Genomic DNA, 25,289 nt, shown 5'->3' on the forward strand with positions numbered 1-25,289 from the left:
GTCTACGTTCGCACCGCCCCTCTTTGTCCGAGTTCAAAGTGCTTGGCATTTCCTTTCCTTCCGCTCTTCCGTGGTGGCGGTCCCATCTAAACTTCACACGCGTCTAGTTTCCTCCGACTCTTCAAAACGGTGGTCCCGTCGTCCAAACGAATCTATACAGAATTTCATTAAATGAGTTCTTAGATTTCTTCAGAATCATGTGTCACCTCTCTGTCGTGTGCTAAACAGCTTCGCTGATGATCCCCATTCACAGCGTGGAATGGATCATGATTTTTGTTCAAGTATGTTTCATCTGACCACAGTGTTTGAGATGTCGCTCAACCGTATGTCCCAATTTCATGTAATCCTTCACGTCAAAATAAGGCTAGTCATTCCCCGCTTTTTCTGTTGTTCGGCCGAGTACTCACATGCCACTTGACACCTTCCTTCCACCCGTAGCAGCGCCGGCCACCCAATGTGCACAACAGGCCGTGACCCAGGCTGCACAAACTCGGATGGTTTTCCGCACTGGCTTCTTGGCTTCTCGAGAAGACCAACGGCGTTTCTGTGAACAACGACACAAAGACGACAGCTCTTCGCCTGCGTTCCCTAGTATATTCTTCTGTTCCTCATTTCGTAACGTTGGACTCAAAAAAACAAAGCTCCTCTCTCGTACGCGGGCCGATTCGGCGCCCTTCGTGCCGTGACTCCCGTTAGATATGAGGTGGTCTACGCCGCTCTCACTACCTCACAAATACCACAGTTTAATAATGTTGCGCAATGTGAATGTCTCACACCTCAAACACTATCACTCTGGCGTTGGCACAGATATATGGACGCGCCGGGACGGCGCTTTAATATAGCTTCCACTGAGGATGATAATACGTGCGTTCGCCTCCTAAAATATGAGAGCAGTCGCCCGACGAAGAAATACTTGGCACCTGGCTCGACCTTCCAGATACTTACCTCTTAAAGATGGTAAAAATAAAAATATTTTCCATGACCGATTCAGGACCGATGCCCCACAGCTTCATTTCACTAAGAGCAACAATTGCCACTTTTCAGCGCTGCACTTGCTTTAGTACATATATTCTATAAGTATATAATCTGCAGCAATATTACTATTTCATTCGCGTAACAATAAGCTCGAACTAACAGAGCTTTATGATACCCGATTCGTATACATTTTTCTTGCTTGCAATTTCGTTGTAGATATTTCACTTCCCAATATTTCATTTTCATATTATGTCCTTTTGAAATGTTATTTCACCTTTGCATGGTGACACAAATTGTGGTTTTATGTCGACGTTGTCCATGCATATTTGGACTTGTTTTCTCGGCTTCAGATGTGAAGCTATTTTTTTAGCTTTTTCTCTCTCTAGTAGACTGGAACGACTAAATCTTGTCGTTCACCTAGCTACAATGTCAACGCATTTCGTAGCCCTCTTACGGACGTATTTGTCTAAATTGGTGCTAACCTAAATATTTCTGCAACAAACACATGACTCCACAGTTGCGCGGAATCGCTTTCTCAATTGCAATATGTGCCTTAAAGTAAATCCATGCATTTTTGTGTTACTTTCAAGAAAGCGGTTACATACTACACAATCGGGTCGAATAATTTATTACATACATCAACTGGCAGATTGTGAAAATGAACACATTACATTTAAATAGTGAGAGCGCAAAATTAAACATGAGCTCGGTAATTTTGGGGTGCTCGTAAAAACAAGTGAGTACAGGTGCTCGACCACCACTCGAAATCCTTGGCGCCCGTCCGGAAACGCAGTCAGGGTGCCGCATACATCGACGACCTGAGCATACAAAAGGCTCAGCATTTCCATCAGATCGTCTTCCTGGGACGGGCCCTTCCCTTGCAGCAGTTCTTGCAGTTGCCGCACGATATCCACCATGGACACACTTGCGTCGCATTCCTTCCTATCTCAAAACACGGTGCCATGCAATGGTGATCGAGCATTCCACAATTGTCGCTGGGCGTTTCCTCTGGAGTAGCCAGCATGTCATCGTTCGACAGTGCTGGGAAGCAGTTGCTCCTGTCACGTTTCCAGGAACGTCAGGTCTCAGCTGCATCTTAAGAACGGCGAAGAGTTCCGGAAGGTTTGCCTTCATGTTGGACGGCAAGCTGCTGGGACGGCCGCTTGCGGAGCCGAACGAGAGCTTGGGCTTAAACTTCTTTCTCCGGTAGCGCTTTCCAGCAGCGACGGTTGACATGCCTTAAAGTTGGCCAGGCTCTGATGGAACGGGCGAAGATTCGGGAGCGCTGGTTCTGGCAGCCAGGTTCCGATGGCAGACGTGGAACGAATTTGTCGAGAGGAAAACGCGCAGCTCGCGCTCCGAACGCGCATGCAGAGCTCCACGCAGCCAGCAAGTCACGTGATGACACGCAAACGCCGCCACGTTACGGCGTCTTTATTGAAGCAAAGGTTTAATACCCTTTCCGCGTGTTGTTTCTCGGTGTGTTTCTTGCTGGGTGGCTGCGGTCTCACAGACACCTGCCCGGAGCTGAAGTCATTGGAGTACCTGAAGTGCTTAATGATTACATATGTGGTCGTAAACGACGAAGATGACTTGCGAATTTCTCCGCAAAGATTAAAGAGGAAAACGAAGACACAGCATCATTGCTATGCGCAATAAACAAATAGAAATACCGCAAATACAAAGGATTTACTGCCGAATTCTGTATTCGAGCCGACTGTATTATAGTCTTTTCTTCACGCATGCCAACAACGCGAGTCACACCAAAGCGCATTTTCCAAAAGAATTGACAGCGTCCTGACTCCGTAGCGAAATGAACCATTTGCATGACGTTGATTTGCATAAAACTGAACCCAAGCTAGTATTCCCATCAGATATTCATGTTTTTGTCGAAATCATGAAGGTGAGATACGGGCATAGAGGAAGCAAAGAAACTTGCAGCGAGCATTGTTACACAGATCCAGCTTTCGCAAGCCAACTCTAGGTGAAATTATCCCTTTTCATCACTAAAAAATTCCGGCAGAAGCCATCTCACGATGAATGTCGACGTAATTGCGATAAGCAGTGAAGCAATGTAGCGGGTCGCCGTACTGCCGCCCCAGGGACGCGTAAAGTATAAACCCCATGCAAGCGATCTTGCGCACGACAGCGACAAGCGACGCGATGGAGATGGCTGTCGCGTTCGCTCGTCGTCTACAAGTTGTACCCCATGCGAGTGATGACTTCGAGCGACGTCTCCCCAGTGTTGCCGGTATGAGGGCAGAAGTACAGGCGCTCAAACCAGAGTGACGCGTGCTTTATTAACTTAATTTGATGTGTTTTACTGTAAATAGCGGCCTAAAATATTTCTGAAAGTCTTGCAGCAGGTTCCTATCCTTGCACGCATAAAAATTCAATCGTTTGCTCGTTCCGTGCGACAGTCGGAAGTACACGAGTTATGTACATCCAGTTCCGGCTTCGCGCTATTGGCTAGTCGCTAGTAGCACTTCCGGGCGACGAGCGAAGAATTCTAGATTTGCAAAACCGAGCGATCACGCGAGAAGACCGAGCGATCTGTTCAAGCGACGGCCCGATCCGTCGCTCGAACCCGTCGCTCGTCGCTGTCGCGCACAACATTGCGCTCATGGAGTTTAGCCTGTATGTATAAGGCGTGTATAGAACCGGATTTTCCTTTCACTCGTACCACTTAAGGTGATTGAATGCCATGTATTTCGGCTGTGGTGTTGAGACTTCCTTTTCCAAATGAACACACTGCGGAGCGGCTAGGCGGTCCAGTGTGTTGTCATCCGCGTGTGGTACGTGTGTGAATGTATATTCTGAAAACATTGTCTGAGCATCACAGCACTTCTGACGTCGACAGAGTATGTTCGCTGCCGTTTGTTGATATTCAGTTACAGAAGCGGTCCCGAGAAAAAAGTGGTGCTGTGACTTCTTTTCGTTAGCCCTATATCTAGCCAACGACGTCCGGTGTTTCCTGGAACTGTGTGCCTACTTCCAACGCTTCGTAAAAGATTCTGCAGCGATCACACGGCTGCTTACTGATCTGCCCAAGAAAGACGTGCCTTTTACTTGGGATCCGACTCAAGCTGGCGCTTCTTCTCACGTCATCATTATTCTCACCACGCATCCTATCTTGCAGCATTTCGACCCACCCGTCGAACAGAGGTCCGAACCGATCTTAGGCGACAGGGAATTCGAGCCGTTTATACGCAACGCCAACGTCGACGCCAACGATACAGACGTACTGAATAGACGGGAGACAAGGATCGCGGAGCACATAGTCAAAAGGGTTACCGATACGCAGAGTGTTTTAACGGAACTGAAAGTCGCAGAGTGAGTGGCGTCAGAGGTTGAAAGGCAGGGGCACGGAAAATAAAGGGCAGTGCTTCCAGTAATTGGGGATATTTGGACGCAAAACTCGGGCAATTAATTCTACGGTCGTTCACATCAACCGAGAAGTGCACAGAAAAAGCCGCGAAGGCGCTTTTGTGCGTGACGGGATAAACTTTAGCGACAGTGTATAGTAACACCGTTTGGAGTGCGACTCACTGAACACGCACTAGATTTCTTTAGGCGGGTTCAAGTCAATCAGGAAGGTCAAAGAGGCATTGACTGAAGCGACACACCAGGCTAGCAGCAGAATTAGACCACAAGGAGTTAAGAAAATGCGCACAATCGATAATTATACCGACTGTAAGATCGGTGACATAAACATGCAGAGTTGTCGGAAGCAGGAAAAATGGCTGGAAATTCAAACCCAGCTGGATTACGAGGCTTTTATCGTGTGCGTCTTGACCGAATAGCATCTACAAGATTTGGAGCAGCTCCCGGTTATTGGCAGTCTTATGTAGGAGGGCGGTAACGAATAACGGAGTCAAGGAAAGGCAGAGGCGCAGGCATGCTGATTAGGCGAAGTAGGATGTAGCAAAGGGTGAGAGGGGCTTGTACGGAGAATTGATAGATTTGCGGCAAATTTATCGCCTACGCCTTAATTTTGGAAACGCTCTACGATTGACCAGACTAAATGATAATAGATGAACACGGGAAACATAACCTGGATAGCGGTCACAAACGTTCAACCTTAAATTTCGGAGGGATATACTAACGTAAAACACGAACCCATAGCATCAAAATTCTTAAACATGAATGAAAATCAAATACCACACATATAAAACAATCTGAGAAATAAATGCAGGTGCATCCTACAACAGGCTGGGAATATAGGTAACTGGAAGACGCTATGCCGCAGAAAATAACACAGACATAGCAAGAAATTAAATAAGAGAATTGTTGGATTTGAAAGAGGTACCCATGCGAGTGGTTGAATTAGGAAATAAAGCAAACTCCAGAAGCGCGTAATTAGGCGTAACCCACGTTGCCACTGGACACCTTGATTCCAGCCGGCCAGCCAATGTGCACAAGAACCTGTAACTCAGGCTGCACAAACTCGGGAAGATTTTCCGCACCGGCTTCTTGACCTCTCCAGAAAACCAACGCCGTTTCTAAGCACAACAACGTTAAGATGCGAGCTCTTCGCCTGCGTTCCCTTGTATATAATATTATGTTTCTCATTTCGTAACATTGCACGCTAGGAAAAGCTCCTCTCTCGTACGCGTGCCGATACAGCGTCCTTCATGCCGTGAATCCCGTTACATATGAGGTGGTCTCCGCCATTCCCACTACCTCACCTGTACCACAGTTTAATAATGTTGTGCAATATGCCTGTCACATACTCCAAACGTTATCACGCCGGCGTTGGCACATATCTTTGAAGTGCCTGGACGGTGCATCGATATACCTTACACCGGGGATAATACTACGTGCGTTCGCCTCTTGCAGATGAGCTCAGTCCCCCGACGAAGAATTACTTGGTGCCTGGCTCATGCTGCCAGCTATACTTACCTATAAAAATGGTAAAAATTAAAATATTTTCGCGGCCCGATTCAAGGCTGATCCCCCACAGCTCCGTTACACCAAGACCAACAACCGCAACGTTTCAGCACTGCAATTGCTCCAGTAAATATTCTGTAAGTATATAATTTGCAGCAACATTACTATATTATTCGCGTAACTATAAACTCGAAGCAATAAAGCTTTATAATAACCGATTCGTTTACATTTTTCTTGCGTGCGATTTTCTTGTAGATATTTCCCTCCCCAATATTTCATTTACGTGTTATGTCCTTTTCAAATGTTATATTGTCCTTGCTTGCTGACACAAATTATGGCTTTATGCCACCACTATCGATGTATATTTGCTCTTGTTTTCTTAGCTTCAGATGTCAAGCTATTTTTTTAGCTTGTACTCTCTCTAGTAGACAGGGAGGAATAAAACATTTCATTCACGAAGCTACAACGTCAAGGCATTTCGTAGCCCTTTTATGGTCGAGTTTGTCTAAATAGGTGCTAACCTATATATTTCTGCCACAAACACATGACTCCACAGTTGCTCGGCATCACTTTCTCAATTGCAGTATGTGCCCTGAAATGAATACATATTTTTTGTGTTGTTACTTTAAAATAACCGGTTATAGACTACACGATCGGGCAGAATAATTTATTACATAAATAAACTGGCAGATTGTAAAAATGAAGGCACAACATTTAAGTAACAAGAGCGCAAAATTAAACATGACATTGGTAACATCGGGGTCCTCGTATAAACAAACGAATTAAGGTGCTCGTCCACCACTTGAAATCCTCGGCGTCAGTCAAGAAACGCAGTCAGGGTGCCGCATAATTCCACGACTAGCGCACGCACAGGGCTCAGTCCTTCCATGAGGTTGTCTTCCTGGGACGGTCCCTTTTCGTGCAGCAGTTCTTGCAGTTGCGTCACGATATCCACTATGGAAACACTTGCCTCGCGTTCCTCGCTGTCCCAAAACACGGGGACATGCGGTGATGATCGAGCATTCCACGATTGTAGCTCGGAGTTCTCTCTGGAGTAGGCAGCATGTATCCGTTCGAACAGTGGTGGGGAGCAGCTGCTTCTGTCCCGTTTCCAGGAACGTCAGGTGTCAGCTGCATCTTGAGAAGGGCGAAGAGTTCCGGAAGGTTTACCTTCATGTTGGACGGCAAGCTGGTGGGACGGCCGCTTGCCGAGCAAAACGGGAGCTTGGGCTTAAACTTATTTCTCCTGGAGCGCTTTCGAGCAGCGACGGTTGACATGCCTTGAAGCTGGCCAGGCTCTGATGGAACGGGCGAAGCTTCGGGAGCCAGTTTCAAAAGGCAGACGTGGAACGAATTGGTCGAGAGCGAAACGCGTAGCTCGCGCTCCGAACGCGCATGCAGAGCTCCACGCAGCCAGCAATCACGTGATGACAAGCAAATGCCGCCAGGTTCCGGCGTCTCTTTTAGGCAAATGTATAATTGTTTTCGCGTGTTGTCCCTCGGTGTGTTTTTTTCCTGGGCAGCTGCGGGCCCGTAGACCCCTGACCGGAGCTGAAGTCATGGCAGTACCTGAAGTGCTTTACGATTACACAGGTGGCCGTAAAGGACGAAGAGGAGTTGCGAACTTTTCGGCAAAGATGAAAGAGGAAAACGAAGACAGAGCATCATTGCTGTGCGCAATTATTAAATAGAAATACCGCAAATATACCAACGATTTACTGCCGAATTCTGTATTACCGCCGACTGTCTTATAGTCTTTTTTTTTCACTCTTGCCAGCAACGCGAGTCACACCGAAGCGCATTTTCCGCAAGAAGTCACAGCATCTTGACTCCATAGCGAAAGAACCATTTGCATTACGTTGACTTGCATAAAACTGACACCATGCTGGTATTGCCATCAGGGATTTCATGTTTTTACCGAAATCGTGAATGTGGAATACAGCCTTGGAGGAAGCAAACAAACTTGCAGGGCGCATTGCAGGGCGCATTGCGACGCACATCCAGCTTTCGCAAGCCAACTCTAGGTGAAATCATCCCTTTTCAAGTTTCATCTCTCAAAAATTCCTCCAGAAGCCGTCTCACGATGAATCTCAACGTAATTGCGGTAAGCAGTGAAGCAATGTAGCGAGTCACCGTACTGCCGCCGCAGAGACGCGTTATATATAAAGCGTGTATACAACCGGATTTACCTTTCACTCGTACCACTTGAGGTGATTGAATGCCATTTCCTTCGGCTGTGGTGTCGAGATTTCCTTTTCCAAATGAACACACTGCGGAACCGCTAGACGGTTCAATGTGTTGTAATCCGTGCGTGATACTTGTGTGAGTGTATATTCTAAAAAGATTCTGTGAGTATCAAAGCACTTCAGCCGTCGACAGAGTACAGTTCGCTACCGCCTGTTGATACTTCAGCTACAGAAGCGGACCCGGGAAAAAAGTGGTGCTGCGACACCTATTCCTTAGCCCAAGCCAGCCAACGACGTCCGGTGTTTCGTGGAACTGTGTGCCTCCTTCCGACGTTTCATAAAAGATTATCCAGCGATCACACAGCCGTTGTCTGATCTGCCCAAGAAAGACGTGCCTCTTACATGGGACCTTACACCAGCTGGCGCATTTCCTCAGTTCAGCACTATTCTCACCAAACCTCCTATATTGCAGCATTTCCACCCACCCGTCGGACGCTAGGCCACAGGGAATTCGAGCCGTCTATGCGTAACGCCAACGTCCACAGGACCGATACAGCCGTACTGAATGACGGGAGACAAGGATCGTGAAGCAAACAGTCAAAGGCGTGACCGATACTCGGAGTGCTTCAGAGGAAGTGAAACTCGCAGAGTGCATGGTGCCAGAGGTTGAAATACAGGCGCATGGAAAAGAAAGCGCAGTGCTTCCAGTAAGCGGGGGTAATTTGGACGCAATCTCTGGCAATTAATTTTACGGTCATTCACATCAATCGAGAGGTACACAGAAAAGGCGGCGAAGGCGCTTTTGTGCGCGACGGGATAAACTTTAGCGATAGTGCATCATAGTAACACCGTTTCGAGTGCGACTCACTGCACGCGCACTAGCATTCTTTAGGCGGGCCCCAGGCAATCAGGAAAGCAGATTAGGTATTGATTGTAGCGACACATCTGTTTGACTACCAGCAGTTAAGAAAGTACACACAAAGGATAACTATACCGACGGTAAAATCTGTGACATAAACATGCAGAATGGTCGCAAGCAGGAAAAATGGCTGGTAATATAAACCCAGCTGAATGACGAAGATCTTAGCAGGTGCGTCTTGACTGAAATGCATTTAAGAGGTTTCGAGCAGCTCCCGGTTATTCGCAATCTTTATAGGAGCGCTCTAACGAATAACTGAGTAAAAAAAAAACGCGGAGGCACAGGCATGTTGATTAGGCGAGGTAGGAAGCAGCACAGGGTAAGAGAGATATGCACTGAGCATTTGTAGATTAGCGGCACATTTATGGACTAAGCCTTAACTTCAGAAACGCTCTACGATTGACCAGACCAGATGATGATAGATGAGCGTGGAAAAAATAGCCTGGATAGAGGTCATAAACGTTTAACCTTAAATTAAGGAGAGATACTATAACGTAAAACACGAACCAATAGCATCAGAATTCTTAAATATGAATGAAAATCAAATAACAGAGATGCCAAGAACATAGACATTCAAACAGAGGCGCTTCTTACAACAATCTGGGAATATAGCCTGGAAACGCTATGCCTGGAGACGTTATGTACCAGGAAATACCTCAGACACCGCAAAAAATTGTGGGATTGGAAAGAGGAAATCACCTAAGTGGTTGAACAACGAATGTCGTGTTCTTGTCTGCGTAGTTTCTAAATTGGTCTATATTTATATGGCAAGCCCTTCTCTGTAATCAAGGACCATCACGCGCTGTGCTGGCTTTCATCATTCAGGGACCCTATGGGCTGTGTTGGTCACTGAGCTCTACACGTATGCGAAAATATTCATATACGTTTGTTTACAAATCCGGCCACTTGCATAAAGACGCAGGAGGCTTATCTCATTACGCTGTGGATGTAATGCCTACCGTCAGCATCGCCCCACACGCACGCATTTTTTTCAATTTCCCTGCTGACCACGCCGCCAGCGAGCAATGCTGTGTCGACTGCTTGAGCGGCCTCTTAATTGCCTCGAAATTTCGCCTTCCAATGCCTGCTTTCGCTTGTTCGCCCCAAGGATGGTACAGTATATCACCACAACATTCACCTTGGTGGTCCTGCCTTCCTCCTCGTCGTTCCCGAACACCTCCGTTTGCCACTTTCTACGAGCTCCACGACGTTCCATTCGCCGGCCACCTCGGCGTCTCTCCAACTTTCGACAGGATCCGTCGACGAGTTACCTGGCCTCGCCCACTTGGTACCAAAATACATTGGAGCTTGTGGGCAACTCCAAAGTCTCAAAACGCCATTGGCTCCTCTTCCGGGGCACCTTTCCCCAGTCGACATCCAGTCGGACTGATTCTTTTGCGTTGGCTTTGGCTTACTTGCCCCTTTTCCTGTGCCAACATCTGGCATCAAGTGGGTAGCTGAATCTATAGATTACGCCACGCACTGTAGAAAACCCCAATGCTATCAACAAGGTGCGCCACAAATGTTGCCAATTTCCTACTCCACAACGTTATTTTCCAACATAGAAACCCACGCGAACTGGTGACTGACCGAGGACGTAAATTCCTGTCAAAGGTCATTACCGAGAAAGTAAAGTCTTGTCCATCGCACCGTCAGCTCACTACGTCTTACCATCGACAAGCAAGTGTTCTCAAGGGGCGTTTTAATCAGACCCTTAGAGACATGTTCTGCAGCGAAGCTATTTATGGCTAGCGTTCAGTGCATTTTCGTTCTACTTTGGCAAAAACCGTGGGTCGATACCGGAGGTAGTGCAATAACGGGTGAACCCGCAGCGGAGGTGAAGCAGGCTTCAAGCACTCCACCAACTTGCAAAAGTAAGTTTAACGTATAGGGTCCAAATAGAACCCGTACCAGATATTAGGCTGATAAGAAGAGATACCACACATTGTCCCGCGTCTCCCGTGTCTACCTTCGCACCGCCCTCTCTTTGTCGGCGTTCAAAGCGCTTGTAATCTCCTTTCCTTCCGCTCTTCCGTGATGCCGGTCCCGTCCAAATTCCACACGCGTCTCGTTTCCTCCGACCCTTCAATACGGTGCTCCCGTCGTCCAATCGAATACGTATAAATATCACGGTAAATGAGTTCCTACATTTTTTCAGAATTCTGTGTCACCTATGTGTCGTGTGCTAAACAGCTTCGTTCGTGATCCACATCCACAGAATGGAATGCCTCGTGATTTTTTAAGTACGTCTCGTCCGACCACAATTATTGACGTGTGGGTCAACCGTACGTCACAATTTCATATAATTCTTCACGGCACAACACGGCTAGTCATTCCGCGCTTTTCCGGTTGTTCGGCCGAGTACTCACATTGCCATTGAACGCCTTCCTTGCAGCCGTAGCAGCGCCAGCCAGCCAATGTGCGCTAGAAGCCGTGACCCAGGCTGCCCACACTCGGAAGGCTTTCCGCATTAGCGTCTTGACTTCTCAAGAAAACCACCCACATTTCTATGAACAACGACACAAAGACGTTCCCTATTACATTATTCTGTTCGTCATTTCGTAACGTTGGACTCAAGGAAAATCTGCTCTCTCGTACGCGGGTCGATACAGCTTCCTTCGTGCCGTGACTCCAGTTACATATGAGGTGGTCTACCCCACTCCCAGACCTCACCTTTACCATAGTTTAATAAGGTTGTGCAATGTGCAAGTCGCACACCTCAAACCTTATCACTCTGGCGTTGGCACAGATCTTTAGACGCGTTGGGACGGCGCATTGATATATCTTCCACTGGGCGTAATACAACGTGCGTTCACTTGTTAAAAGATGAGCTCAGTCGCCCGACGAAGAACTACTTGGCACCTGGCTGCAGCTGCCAGCAACTTACCTCTAAAAAAAATGTAAAGATAAAAATATTTTCACTGCCCAATTGAAGGCCGATTCATCGCAGCTCCATTTCACTAAGGGCAACAACTGCAACTTTTCAGCACTGCAATTGTTTTTGTAAATATATTCTGTAAGTATATAATCTCCAGCAATATTACTATTTCATTCGCGTAACAATAAACTTGAATAGAGTTTTATAATTCCCGATTGGTTTACATTTTTATTGCGTGCGATGTGGTAGATATTCACTGCCCAATATTTTATTTACATATTATGTCTTTTTGAAATGTTATTTCGTCTTTGCATGCTCACACAAATTGTGGCTTTATGTCGCCCGTGTCGATGTATATTGCACTTGTTTTCTCGGCTTGAGATGTCAAGCTATTTTTTTAGCTTTTTCTCTCTCTAGTAGACTGTGACGAATAAAATTTTCATTCACGTAGCTACAACGTGAATTCATTTCGTAGCACTTTTATGGACGAGTTTGTCTAAATTAGTGCAAACCTAAATATTTCTGCAACAAGAACATGACTCCACAGTTGCTCGGTATCAGTTTCTCAGTTGCAATATGTGCCCTGAAGTGAAACCATGCATTTCTTGTGTTGTTACTTTCAAGAAAACGTTACATACTACATGATCGGGCAAAATAATTTATTGCATACATAAACTAGCATATTGTCGAAATGAAGGCACAACATTTAAATGGCGAGAGCACAAATGTAAACATGAAATTCGTAATCTCCGGGTGCTCGTAAAAACAAACGAGTACAGGAGCTCGTCCACCACTTCAAATTCTGGGCGCCAGTCCAGAAACGTAGTCAGGGTGCCGCATACTTCGACGACTGGAGCACGCGAAAGGCTCAGCGCTTCCATCAGGGCGTCCTCCTGGGACGGGCCCTTCAGTTGCAGCAGTTCTTGCAGTTGCCTCACGATATCCACAATGGACACACTTGCCTCGCATTCCTTCCTGTCCTAAAACAGGGTGACATATGATGATCGAGCGTTCCACAATTGTAGCTCGGCGTTGTTTGTAGAGCGGGCAGCATGTATCCGTTCGAACAGTGCTGGGGAGCAGCTGCTTCTGTCCCGTTTCCAGGAACGTCAGGTTTTAGCTGCATCTTGAGAAGGGCCAAGAGTTCCGGAAGGTTTGCCTTCATGTTGGACTGCAAGCTGGTGGGATGGCCGCTTGCCGAGCAGAACGAGAGCTTGGTATTAACCTTCTTTATCCTGGAGCGCTTTCGAGCAGCGACGGTTGACATGCCTTGAAGTTGGCCAGGCTCTGATGGAACGTGCGAAGATTCGCGAGCGCTGGTTCTGGCAGCCAGGTTCCGATGACAGACGTGGAATGAATCTATCGCGAGTGAAACGCGCACCTCGAGCTCCGAACGCGCATGCAGAGCTCCACGCAGCCAGCAGGTCACGTGATGACAAGCAAACGCCGCCAGGTTCCGGCGTCTCTTTTGAAGAAAATGTATATTTACCCGTTTCAACGTGTACTCCCTCGGTGTGTTTCTTGCTGGGCGGCTGAGGGCTCGTAGGCGCCTGTCCGGAGCTGAAGTCATTGCAGTACCTGAAGTGCTTTATGATTACACAAGTGGTCGGTAAACGACGAAGAGGAGTTGCGAATTTTTCCGCAAAGATGAAAGAGGAAAAAGAAGACACGGCATCACTGCTGTGGGCAATAAACAAATAGAAAAACCGCAATATGAAGGATTTACTGCCGAATTCTGCATTCTCACGGAGAGCCTTACAGTCTTTTTCTCACTCTTGCCTTCAATGCGAGTCACACCGAAGCGCATTTTCCGCAAGAAGGCACAGCATCGTGAATCCATAGCGAAAGCAACCGTTTGCATGACGTTGACTTGGATAACACTTACACCAAGTTTGTTATTAGCATCATGGAATTCACGCTTTTCGCGAAATCGTGAAGGTGAGATACGGGCATGGAGGAAGCAAATGAACTTGCAGTGAGCATCGCGACGCGCATCCAGCGTTCGCAAGCCACAAATCTCGGTGAAATCATCCCTTTTCAACTTTCATCTCTAAAGAATGAATGGCCGGGGGACAAGGATCGCGAATCAGATAGTCAAATGGCGTACCGATACGCGGAGTGTTCTGAAGGAACTGAAAGTCGCAGAGCGAATGGCGCCAGAGGTTGCAAAGGCAGGGGCACGGAAAAGAAAGGGCAGCGCTTCCAGTAAACGGGGATATTTGGACGCAATGCCGGGCAATGAATTTTACGGTCATTCACATCAACCGAGAGGTACACAGAAAAGGCGGCGAAGGCGCTTTCGTGCGCGACGGGATAAACTTTAGCGGCAGTGTATAGTAACACCGGTTTAGTCTTATTTAGGCGGGTTCCAGGCAATCAGGATGGTCAAAGAGGCATTGGCTGTAGCCACGCACCGGGCAAGCAGCAGAATTAGACCACAAGGAGTTAAGAAAGTACGCACGAGGGATAACTATACCGACGGTAAAATCTGTGATATAAACATGTAGAACGGCTGGAATGGCTGGAAATATAAACCCAGCTGAATGACGACGATCTTAGCAGCGAAAATCATTTACGACATTTGGAGCAGCTCCCGGTTATTCGCAATCTTATATAGGAGGGCTCTAACGAATAACTGAATAAAAAAAGGTGGAGGCGTAGGCATGCCGATTAGGCGAGGCAGGAAGTATCAAAGGGTAAGAGAGACATGTACTGAGTAATTGTAGATTAGCGGCACATTTATGGACTACGCCTTAATTTCAGAAACACTCTACGATCGACCAGACCAAATGATGGTGGATGAACATGGGAAACATAGCCTGGATAGCGGTAATAAACGTTTAACCTTAAATCAAATAACAGAAAATAAAATACAAATAACGGAGATATAAAAAATATCTGATAAATAAATGATAAATAAATGCTACAGTCTGGGAATAGAATTAACTGGAAGACGTTATGCAGCAGGAAATAACACAGAGTGGTGGGATTCGAAAGAGGTAACCAAACAAGTGCTTCAACAAGAAAATAAGGCAAGCTGTAGAGGAGCGTAATTAGACGTCTAGGGATCATCCAGAAGCCAAAAAGTTGGGATTAATCAAAGAAGACGTGCTCCTTAGTTGGAACAAAAACCTGGAAAAGAAAGGGTCGCGAATTAGTTCATGCAAATAAAAAATTAAATGCACAAGTGAACCGTGGCGCGCATAACATTCCCAAAAGAAACAAAGGCGCGCGAAAAGATTATAGAACCATGTAAAAGCACTCGGAGGTCCAAGTAAATATTCACAAAGGGGTATATGCGATAAATACGCAAACATCTTCACACGAGACGATGCGCGGCGGTACATCAGAGGCGTTATTAGAAATAACTTTGGCACAAAAGAAAAGCGTAGTTCAGACTAAAAGAGATCCAGCGACAGCAAACACTCCTGAAGGACAAAAAAATTTGAATGGATAGCTTTAACTGAAAAAACAAACCGAAAGAAATGTCCCTGATAACAGGGCCTCACGTCGCGAGGAAATGCCAATACAGCTAATCAAATAGTTGGATTAAAATAGCAAGGCACTACTGGCTAAAGGCCTTAAGAAAGTGATTAAAACGAAGAAAACTCCGGTTGGAAGGCGTGAAAGCAAGATGAACCTCATTTACAAAGGCAAAGGCGATAAATATAACACGAGCTCCCACAGGCCAGTTACAGTTACTTCGGCGATATAAAAGTGTTAATAATAATAATAATAATAATAATAATAATAATAATAATAATAATAATAATAATAATAATAATAATAATAATAATAATAATAAAAATAATAATAATAATAATATTAATCAGCCTGGTTACGCCCACTGCCGGGCAAAGGCCTCTCCCATACTTCTCCAACTACCCCGGTCACGCACTAGTTATGGCCATGTTGTCCCTACAGACTTGTTAATCTCATCTGCCCACCTAACTTACTGCCGCCCCCTGCTACGCTACCCTTCCCTTAGAATCCCGTCCGTCACCCTTAATGACCATAGGTTATCTTCCGTCTTCATTAAATGTCCTGCTCCTGCCCCCCCCCCCCACCATTTCTCTTTCTTGATTTCAACTAAGATGTGATTAACTCGCGTTTGTTCCCTCACCCCATCTGCTCTTTTCTTATCCCTTAACGTTACACCTATCATTCTTCTTTCCATAGCTCGTTGCGTCGTCCTCAATTTAAGTACAACCCTTTTCGTAAGCCTCCAGGTTTCTGCCCTGTACGTGAGTACTGCTAAGACACAGCTGTCATACATTTTTCTCTTGAGGGATAATGGCAACCTGCTGTTGATGATCTGAGAATGCCTGCCAAACGCACCCCAGCCTATTATTCTTCTGGTTATTTCAGTCTCATGATCCGGATCCGCGATCACTACCTGCCGTAGGTAGATGTATTCCCTTACCACTTCCAGTGCCTCGCTACCTATCGTAAACTGCTGTTCTCCGAAACTGTTCATTATTACTTTAGTTTTCTGCAGATTAATTTTTAGACCCACCTTTCTATTTTGCCTCTCCAGGTCAGTGAGCATGCATTGCAATTGGTCCCCTGACTTACTAAGCAAGGCGATATCATTAAAAATTATGGGGTTTTACATGCCAAAACCATTTTCTGATTATGAGGCACTCCGCAGTGGAGAACTCCGGAAATTTCGACCACCTGGGGTTCTTTAACGTGCACCTAAGTCAAAGCACACGGGTGTTTTCGTATTTCGCCCCCATCGAAATGCCGCCGCCGTGGCCGGGATTCGATCCCGCGACCTCGTGCTCAGCAACCCAACACCATAGCCACTGAGCAACCACGGCGGGTGGCCATCAGACAGAGCATCATTGTGTGCGACAATTTGTTTACGATGTTGAAGGTATGACCGCATCTAAGAATTAGGAATCCCTCTTATGCCATAGTGGTTTAGTTTATTTACTAACAAGTCATGATTGATTAAATCAAAGGGTTTGGAAAAGTCAATATAAATTACGAGGACAAGGAGCTTCTCTTCAAATGCATTTATGATGACTTCCTTTTGCTTGAGCAGTGCCAACTCAATGGATCTTTTTAGTCTTTACCCGAGCTGATCATTCGACAAAACGGAATGCTTATCTAAAAAAAATTGTTATTATCGTGTGAATAATTTTCTCTATGCCTTTAGAAATTACCGGTAGACTATAAATTGGCCTATAGTTTGACAGTTCAGAGATATCACATCCTTTGTGTATCACGATAACTTTTGCAATCTGCATCTGCTTAGGAAATACTCCACTACTGAGACAAAGGTTAAAGATTATGTAAAGATTGGGGCTAACAAATCAATTACATACTTAAGAGGTTTTATTTGAAAACCGTTAATATCTAAAGCTCTACTGTTTTTATGATTTCTGAATACAGAAATTATATCATTTTCGGTTGTAGGAGACATAAACATCGACATCGAGACTCTTGGTGCTTGGTGAATTCAGGTGTTTGTTGAATTAATAGGAGAGCATACTGTATTTGTGATATTCACGAAGAAATGATTAAAGACATTCGAGAGATCCTGCCCTGTCAGCACAGCACCATCGCGCATAATGCAGTTTGGACCACTGTTGTAGTGACGTCCAAGTAGTTTACCTAGTTGATGCCATCGATGCTCTGAGGGTTCGTGCTAGAATTATCTCAGAACGAATAGCTGAAGTATTTGCACTTGGCTTGACGTAGTTCTTTGTTCAAGTTGCGATATATTGCGATATTTCTTATATTGAGAGAATTTCGCGGGATCCTTGGATTTAATGAATTGAGCATATAGCTTCGTTCTTTTTTCTATTTGTTTTTAATAAGGCATTCGTAATCGATGGTTTCTTAGATTTTCGTTTGCGACAGCATTTTAAAGGAAAGCAGTTTTGATATACGTGGTTTAACTCAGTCATTAGTGCGTCGTACGCAACATCTGCGTCAGGTAGCGACAATATATGGGAGAAGTTGGCTGTACATATTTCATTACGAAAGGAGTCGAGGGATTTTGAATCAATGCAGCGATAATAAGACGCCGGTGATTTAGAAGCATGTTTACGGTTGGTATTAGCAATAAAGGCAAATACTGGAAAATGATCACTGATGTCAGTTATCAAAGTTCCGGAAGTTATAGTGCTTTTATCGTTGTTGGTGATAATTAAATCTAAAGTAGTTGAAGTGGAACAAGTTACGCGCGTTGGTTCAGTAATTACATTCACAAGAGCGTAAGAATCAAATAAAGAAGCAAATTCTGTCTGCTGTGGTGACGCGGTTCGCATATCGATATTCATATCATAGGAAAGGTATAGCACGTGCTCATTTATAGACACATAATCAAAAAGTGCTTCTAACGATGAAAAAACATTTTCAAGTTTTCCGTCAGGAGGGCGGTAGACAACACAAAAGATGTTTTTGCCACTCTGAACGGTTAACACTTCACAGTCCGGAGTGCAGAACGTGAATTTCTCAAGTATTGTTGCAGGAAGCGAATTCACAATTTGCAGGGATACACCACCACCTCTTCGAATTTACCTGTTATTAGCAAAGTGAGTATAATTGTCTAGCACAAAGTATGTTGAATCATCGTAGTACCAGGTTTCAGTAAAAATTATCGCATGGAACGAAAAATTAATGGAAGTAAACAAGCTATGTATTTCATCAGCCTTGTTGCACACAGAACGACAGTTCATATGAAAAACAGTAACGCTATTTTCTCCCTAACCGCTATCTAGATCTGCGATAGAAGGAAGTTCGAAGCATCTCAGGGGGGCATCCATGTTTTTAGCTCATTTTATGCAAATCATTCGAGCTAGTGATCCTTAGTCTGGCACTGTTTTCAGATTTGCGGGCATAAATATGCCCATCACGCACCAAACAAACTTCCAGTTCGTTTCACGCTTTTTGGCAATGGCCTGTGCAAGGAGGCGGTTCCCTTCAGTACAGAGGTGCTCATTGACGTAAATGGGCACAGATTCAGAAAACCTAAGTTCACTAGCCGTTAGTCGCTTTCGTGTTCCTTTCTCCAGCACAGCATTTCGTTTCTTTCGGAGTGCAAACTGGACAATAATGCTCTTTCCAGTTTGGCTTCCGGGTACTGAAACCCGGTGGCACACGTCAATATCAAACGGTGATATGGGTTCCCATATACAGTCACCAAGCTTCATCATGATCTCCGTCAGCTTTTCATTAGAATTCACTGGTATTCCTTTTATTTCTATATTGGCGTTTCGCGAATACTCTTTGCAGTCCACGATTCGAGATTCGTTCGATTTCGTTTGACTTCCTATTTGATCACAGCGTGACTTTAGGTTGTCATTTTCAGTGCGCAAGCGCTTATTTTCTTCTAGAACTGCTTTAAGATTAGTTACCATATCATCAAATATGTCATCAGTAAACTTTATATTAGCTTTTATTTCACTGAGTTCATTTCGAAAGTCTCGTTTCAGAGAATCTTTCAAATTCTTGAGGTCGATCCTAGTTTCTCTCTTCAGGTCCTCAAGGGCGTGTACGAATTCTTTGCATATTTTTGCCATGATGACCAACAGTGAGTTGCAACAAACACTGGTATGCTATCGTATGACAGCAGTGGCGTGGCACAATTTCAAGTGCAGTGACGAAGCTACAAAAGGAGTAAACAGATTTCACCAACCTGAAGCAAAAAGATACTGCTGTCAGTCCATGCAAATGATCCAGTGCTGTTCACGCCACTGCTGCCATTTGGTCGGTGTCCGACAAGGTCTGGTATTTGTAGCCTTTTCGCTGATGTCGTCAAAATGTTTCAGCAAACCAGCAGCTAGGAACAGTCCGCACGTGTCGTCTTGGGGGCAGCACTTTGCTCGGAGTAGCGGCCGAAGAGCGAAATATTACCGCACGTGGCAGGTAGGCCCAGGACGTAGATAGACGACAGATAATCAGAATGAACTGATATATATATATATATATATATATATATATATATATATATATATATATATATATATATATATATATATATATATATATATATATATATATATATATATATATATATATATATATATATATATATATATATATATATATGTATGTATGAGCCATATAAGTATATCGACGTGTAAACGAAGGCAAGAATAGCTCAAGCACCCACCAAGATAATCTGAAAACAAAAAAAGAAGCGGAATGCCTCGGCGTCTCTCCAACTTTCGACCGGATACGTCAACGAGTGGTCTGGCCTCGCCCACTTGGTACGAAAAGACATTGCGGCTTGTGGGCAAGTCGAATGCGTCAACACGCCATTGACTCCTCTTCCAGGGCACCTTTAACCGCTCGACATCGCGTCAGAGTCATTATTTTACATTGGCTTTGACTTACTTGGCTCTTTTCTTGTGTCCACATCTGGCAACAGGTAGGTAGCTGTCGCTATAGATTATGCCAGGCACTATGCACAACCCCAGCGCTATAAACAAGGTGCGCCACAGATGTTGCCAATTTTCTACGCCACAACGTTATTTTTGCAACATGGAACCTCACGCCAACTGGTGACTGACCGAAACTGTGAATTCCTGTCAAAGGTCATTACCCATAAAGTACGCGTCCGTCGCGCCATCAGCTCACCACGTCTTACCGTCGGCAACCAAGCGTTCTCAAGGAGCGTTTTCATCAGAACCTTAGGGACATGTTCTGCAGCGAAATTATTTATGGCTAGCGTTCAATGCATTTTTGTTCTGCTTGTGCAAAAACCGTGGGCCGATCTTGGAGGTAGTGCAATAATGGGTGGACCGGCGGCGGAGGTGAAGCGGGCTTCAAGCACTCTGCCAAATTGCAAAAATAAGTTTAATATTTTAGGTCCAAATAGAACCCGTACCGGATATTAAGCTGATAAGAACAGATACTATACTTTGAGCCGCGTCGGCCATGTCTACGTTCACACCGCCCTCCCTTTGTCGGCGTTCAAACAGCTTGGTATCTCCTTTCCTTGCGCTCTCCCGTGGTGGCGGTGTCTTCGAAACTTCACGGGCGTCTAGTTTCCTCCGACTCTTTGGAACGGCGGTCCCGCGTCTAAGCGAAAGTATATAAAAATCTCGGTAAATGAGTTTGTACATTTCTTCGAAATTCTGTGATCTCTGTGTCGTGCGCTAAACAGCTTCGCTGCTGATCCACATGCAAAGAGTGGAATGGCTCATGATCTTTATTTCTTTAAGTATGTCTCGTCCGACCACAGTGACTGAGATGACGCTCAACCGTATGTCACAATTTCATACAATTCTTCACGGCACAACACGGCTAGTCATTCCCCGCTTTTCCGGTTGTTCGGCGGAGAACTCACATTGCCACTGAACGCCTTCCTTGCAGCCGTAGCAGCGCTGGCCAGCCAATGTGCACTAGAAGCCGTGACCCAGGCTGCACACACTCGGAAGATTTTCCGCACTGGCTTCTTGACCTCACAAGAAAACCACCCACGTTTCTATGAACAACGACACAAAGACGACAGCTCTTCACCTGCGTTCGCTGGTATATTATTCTGTTCCTCATTTCGTAACGTTGGACGCTAGCTCCTCTCTCGTACGCGGGCCGATACTGCGACCTTCGTGCCGTGACTCCCGTTACATATGAGGTGGTGTCCCCCGCTCCCGCTAGCTCACCTGTACCACAGTTTAATAATGTTGTGCAATGTGCATGTCGCACACCTCAAACCTTATCACTCTGGCGTTGGCACAGATCTTTAGACGCGCCGGTACGGCGCTTTGAAATATCTTCCACAGAGGATGATACTACGTGCGTTCGCCTCCTAAATGATGAGCTCAGTCGCCCGACCAAGAACCACTTGGAACCTGGCTCGAGCTGCCAGCTACTTACCTCTAAAAATGGAAAAGATAAAAATATTTTCAACGCCCAATTGAAGGCTGATCCCCCAGAGCTCCATATCACTAAAGGCAACAACTGCCACTTTTCAGCGTTGCAATTGCTTTTGTAAACATATTCTGTTGGTATATAATCTGCAGCAATATTACTATTTCATTCGCGTGACAATGAACTCGAAGAAATAGAGCTTTATAATACCCGATTCGTTTACATTTTTCTTGCATGCGATGTTGTGGTAGATATTTCACTCCCAAATATTTCATTTACACCGTATGTCTTTTTGAAACGTTATATCGACTTTGCACGCTGACACAAACTGTGACTTCATGCCTCCTCTGTCTATGTATATTTGCACTTGTTTTCTCGGCTTCAGATGTCAAGCTATTTCTTTTTTTTAGCTTTTCTCTCTCTAGTAGTCTGGGACGAATAAAACATTTCATTCACGTAGCTTCAACGGCAACGCATTTCGTAGCCCCTTTATGGTCGAGTTTGTCTAAATAGGTGCTAACCTAAATATCTGTGCAAGAAAAACATGACTCCACAGTTGCTCGGCATCACTTTCTCAATTGCAATATTAGCGCTGAAGTGAATCCATGCATTTTCGCGTTGTTACTTTCAAGAAAGCGGTCACATACTACACGATAAGACAGTAATTTATTATATAAAGTAACTGTCACGTTGTGAAAAGTAAGACACTACATTTAAATGGCGAGAGTGCAAAGTCAAACAACAAATTGGTAATATTCGGGTGCTCGTAAAAATAAACTAATACAGGTGCTCGTCCACCACACGAAATCCTCTGCGCCCGTCTAGAAACGCAGTCCGGGTTCCGCATACAACGACGACTAGAGCCTGTGAAGGACTCAGCGCTTCCATCAGGTCGTTTTCCTGAGACGGGCCCTTTTCGTGCAGCAGTTCTTGCAGCTGGCTCACGATATCGATTATGGACCCACTTGCCTCGCATTCTGTCCTGTTCTGAGGCCCGGTGCTGTGCGATGACGACTCAGCTTAGCACTTGTTGATAGGCGTTGTCGCTGGAGTAGCCAGCATGTCATCGTTCGAACAGTGCTGGGGAGCACCTGTTTCTGTCACGCTTCCGGGAACGTCAGGTTTCAGCTGCATCTTGAGAAGGGCCAAGAGTTCCGGATGGTTTGCCTTCATGTTGGACGGCAAGCTGGTGGGACGGCCGCTTGCCGAGCAGAACAACGCCGGAGTAGCCAGCATGTCATCGTTCGAACAGTGCTGGGGAGCACCTGTTTCTGTCACGCTTCCGGGAACGTCAGGTTTCAGCTGTATCTTGAGAAGGGCCAAGAGTTCCGGATGGTTTGCCTTCATGTTGGACGGCAAGCTGGTGGGACGGCCGCTTGCCGAGCAGAACAACGCCGGAGTAGCCAGCATGTCATCGTTCGAACAGTGCTGGGGAGCACCTGTTTCTGTCACGCTTCCGGGAACGTCAGGTTTCAGCTGTATCTTGAGAAGGGCCAAGAGTTCCGGATGGTTTGCCTTCATGTTGGACGGCAAGCTGGTGGGACGGCCGCTTGCCGAGCCGTACGAGAGCTTGGTATTAACCTTCTTTATCCTGTAGCGCTTTCGAGCAGCGACGGTTGACATGCCTTGAGGCTGGCCAGGCTCTGATGGAACGCGCGAACCTTCGGGAGCGCTGGTTCTGGCAGCCAGGTTCCGATGGCAGACGTGGAACGAATCTATCGCGAGCAAAACGCGCAGCTCGCGCACCGAACGCGCATGCAGAGCTCCACGCAGTCAGCAAGTCACGTGATGACAAGCAAACGCCGCCAGGTTCCGGCGTCTTTTTTGAAGCAAAGGTATTAATTACCCGTTTTCGCGTGTTGTCCTTAGGTGTGTTTCTTGCTCGGCGGCTGCGGGCTCGTAGACGCCTGCCCGGAGCTGAAGTCATTGCATTACCTGAAGTGCTTAATGATTACACGTATGGTCGTAAACGACGAAGAGGAGTTGCGAATTTTTCCGCAATGATGAAAGAGAAAAACGAAGACACAGCATCATTGCAATGCGCAATGCACAAATAGAAATACCGCAAATACATAGGATTTACTGCCGAATTCTGTAGTCCTCCAAATGTCTTATAGTCCTTTTTTCCACTCTTGCCTACGACGCGGGTGACACCGAAGTGCAGAAGCCAGAGCGTCATGAGTCCGTAGCGAAAGGAACCGTTTGCGTGACGTTGACTTGCACAACACTGACACCAAGCTTGTATTGCCATCAGGGGATTCATGCTTTTGGCGAAATCATTAAGGTGACATACGGGCATGGAGGTATCAAATAAACTTGCCGGGAGCATCGCGACACGCATCCAGCCTTTGCAAGAGAACTCAAGGTGAACTCCCCCATCCGTTTTCAACTTTCATCTCTAAAGAAATTCCGCAGAAGCCATCTCACGATGAATCTCGACGTAACCGCGATCAGCAGTGAAGCACTGTAACGGGTCACCGTACTGCCGTCGCAGAGACGCGTTATGTATAAGGCGTGTGTACAGCCGGGTTCCCCTCTCACTCGCACGAATTAAGGTGATTGAATGCCATGTCTTTCGGCTGTGGTGTCGAGACTCCGTTTTCCAAATGAACACACTCGGGATACTACTACGTGGGTTCACCTCTTAAAAGATGAGCTCAGTCGCCCGACGAACAACTACTTGGCACCTGGCTCGAGCTGTCAGCTACTTACCTCTGAAAAATGGTAAAAATAAAAATATTTTCACTGCCCGATTCAAGGCCGATCCCCCCCAGCTCCATTTGACTAAGGGCAACAACTGCCATTTTTTACCGCTGCACTTGCTTTTGTAAACATTCTGTAAGCACATAATCTGCAGCAATATTACTATTTCGTTCGCGCAATAATAAATTCGAAGGAATAGGTCTTTATGATACTCAATTCGCGTACATTTTTCTTGCGTGCGATTTTGTTGTATATACTTCACTCGCCAATATTTCATTTACATCTTGTTAGTTTTATATGTTATTTAGTCTTTGCATGCTGACATAAATTGTGACTTTACGCCGCGCCTGTCGATGTATATCTGAACTTGTTTTCTCGATCTCAGATGTCAAGCTAATTTTTTTTTTGTGGCTTTTTCTCTCGCTAGTAAACTGGGACGAATAAAACATTTCATGCACGTAGCTACAACGTCAATACATTTCGTAGCCCTTTCATGAACGAGTTTGTCTAAATCGGTGCTAACCTAAATATTTCTGCAACAGAAACATGACTCCACAGTTGCTCGGCATCACTTTCTCAACTGCAATAGGTGCCCTGAATTGAAACCATGCATTTTTGTGCTGTTACTTTCAAGAAAGCGGTTACATACTACAACATCGGGCGGTATAATTTATTTTATATATAACTTTGCGGGTTGTGAAAATGAAGACCCGACATTTAAATAGCGAGAGCGCAAAATTAAACAAATTGGTAACCACCGGGATCCTCGTAACACACAAACGAGTACAGGCCCTCGTGCACCACACAAAATCCCGGGCGCCAGTCCAGAAAGCCAGTTAGGGGGCCGTACACTTCGACGACCAGAGCCTGAGAAGGGCTCGGCGCTTCCATCAGGTCATCATCTTGG

The 25,289-nt window shown here is 45.7% G+C and overlaps 2 pseudogenes; both read right to left on the reverse strand.

Moving 5' to 3' along the window:
* Nucleotides 1–10,753: 10,753 nt before the first annotated feature.
* Nucleotides 10,754–10,935, reverse strand: LOC142576926 (U2 spliceosomal RNA; annotated as a pseudogene).
* Nucleotides 10,936–20,565: 9,630 nt separating this feature from the next.
* On the reverse strand, nt 20,566–20,745 carry LOC142576914 (U2 spliceosomal RNA; annotated as a pseudogene).
* Nucleotides 20,746–25,289: the final 4,544 nt, after the last annotated feature.

The sequence above is a fragment of the Dermacentor variabilis genome, chromosome 3, assembly GCF_050947875.1.
Source record: "Dermacentor variabilis isolate Ectoservices chromosome 3, ASM5094787v1, whole genome shotgun sequence".
Classification (NCBI taxonomy): Eukaryota; Metazoa; Arthropoda; class Arachnida; order Ixodida; family Ixodidae; genus Dermacentor; species Dermacentor variabilis.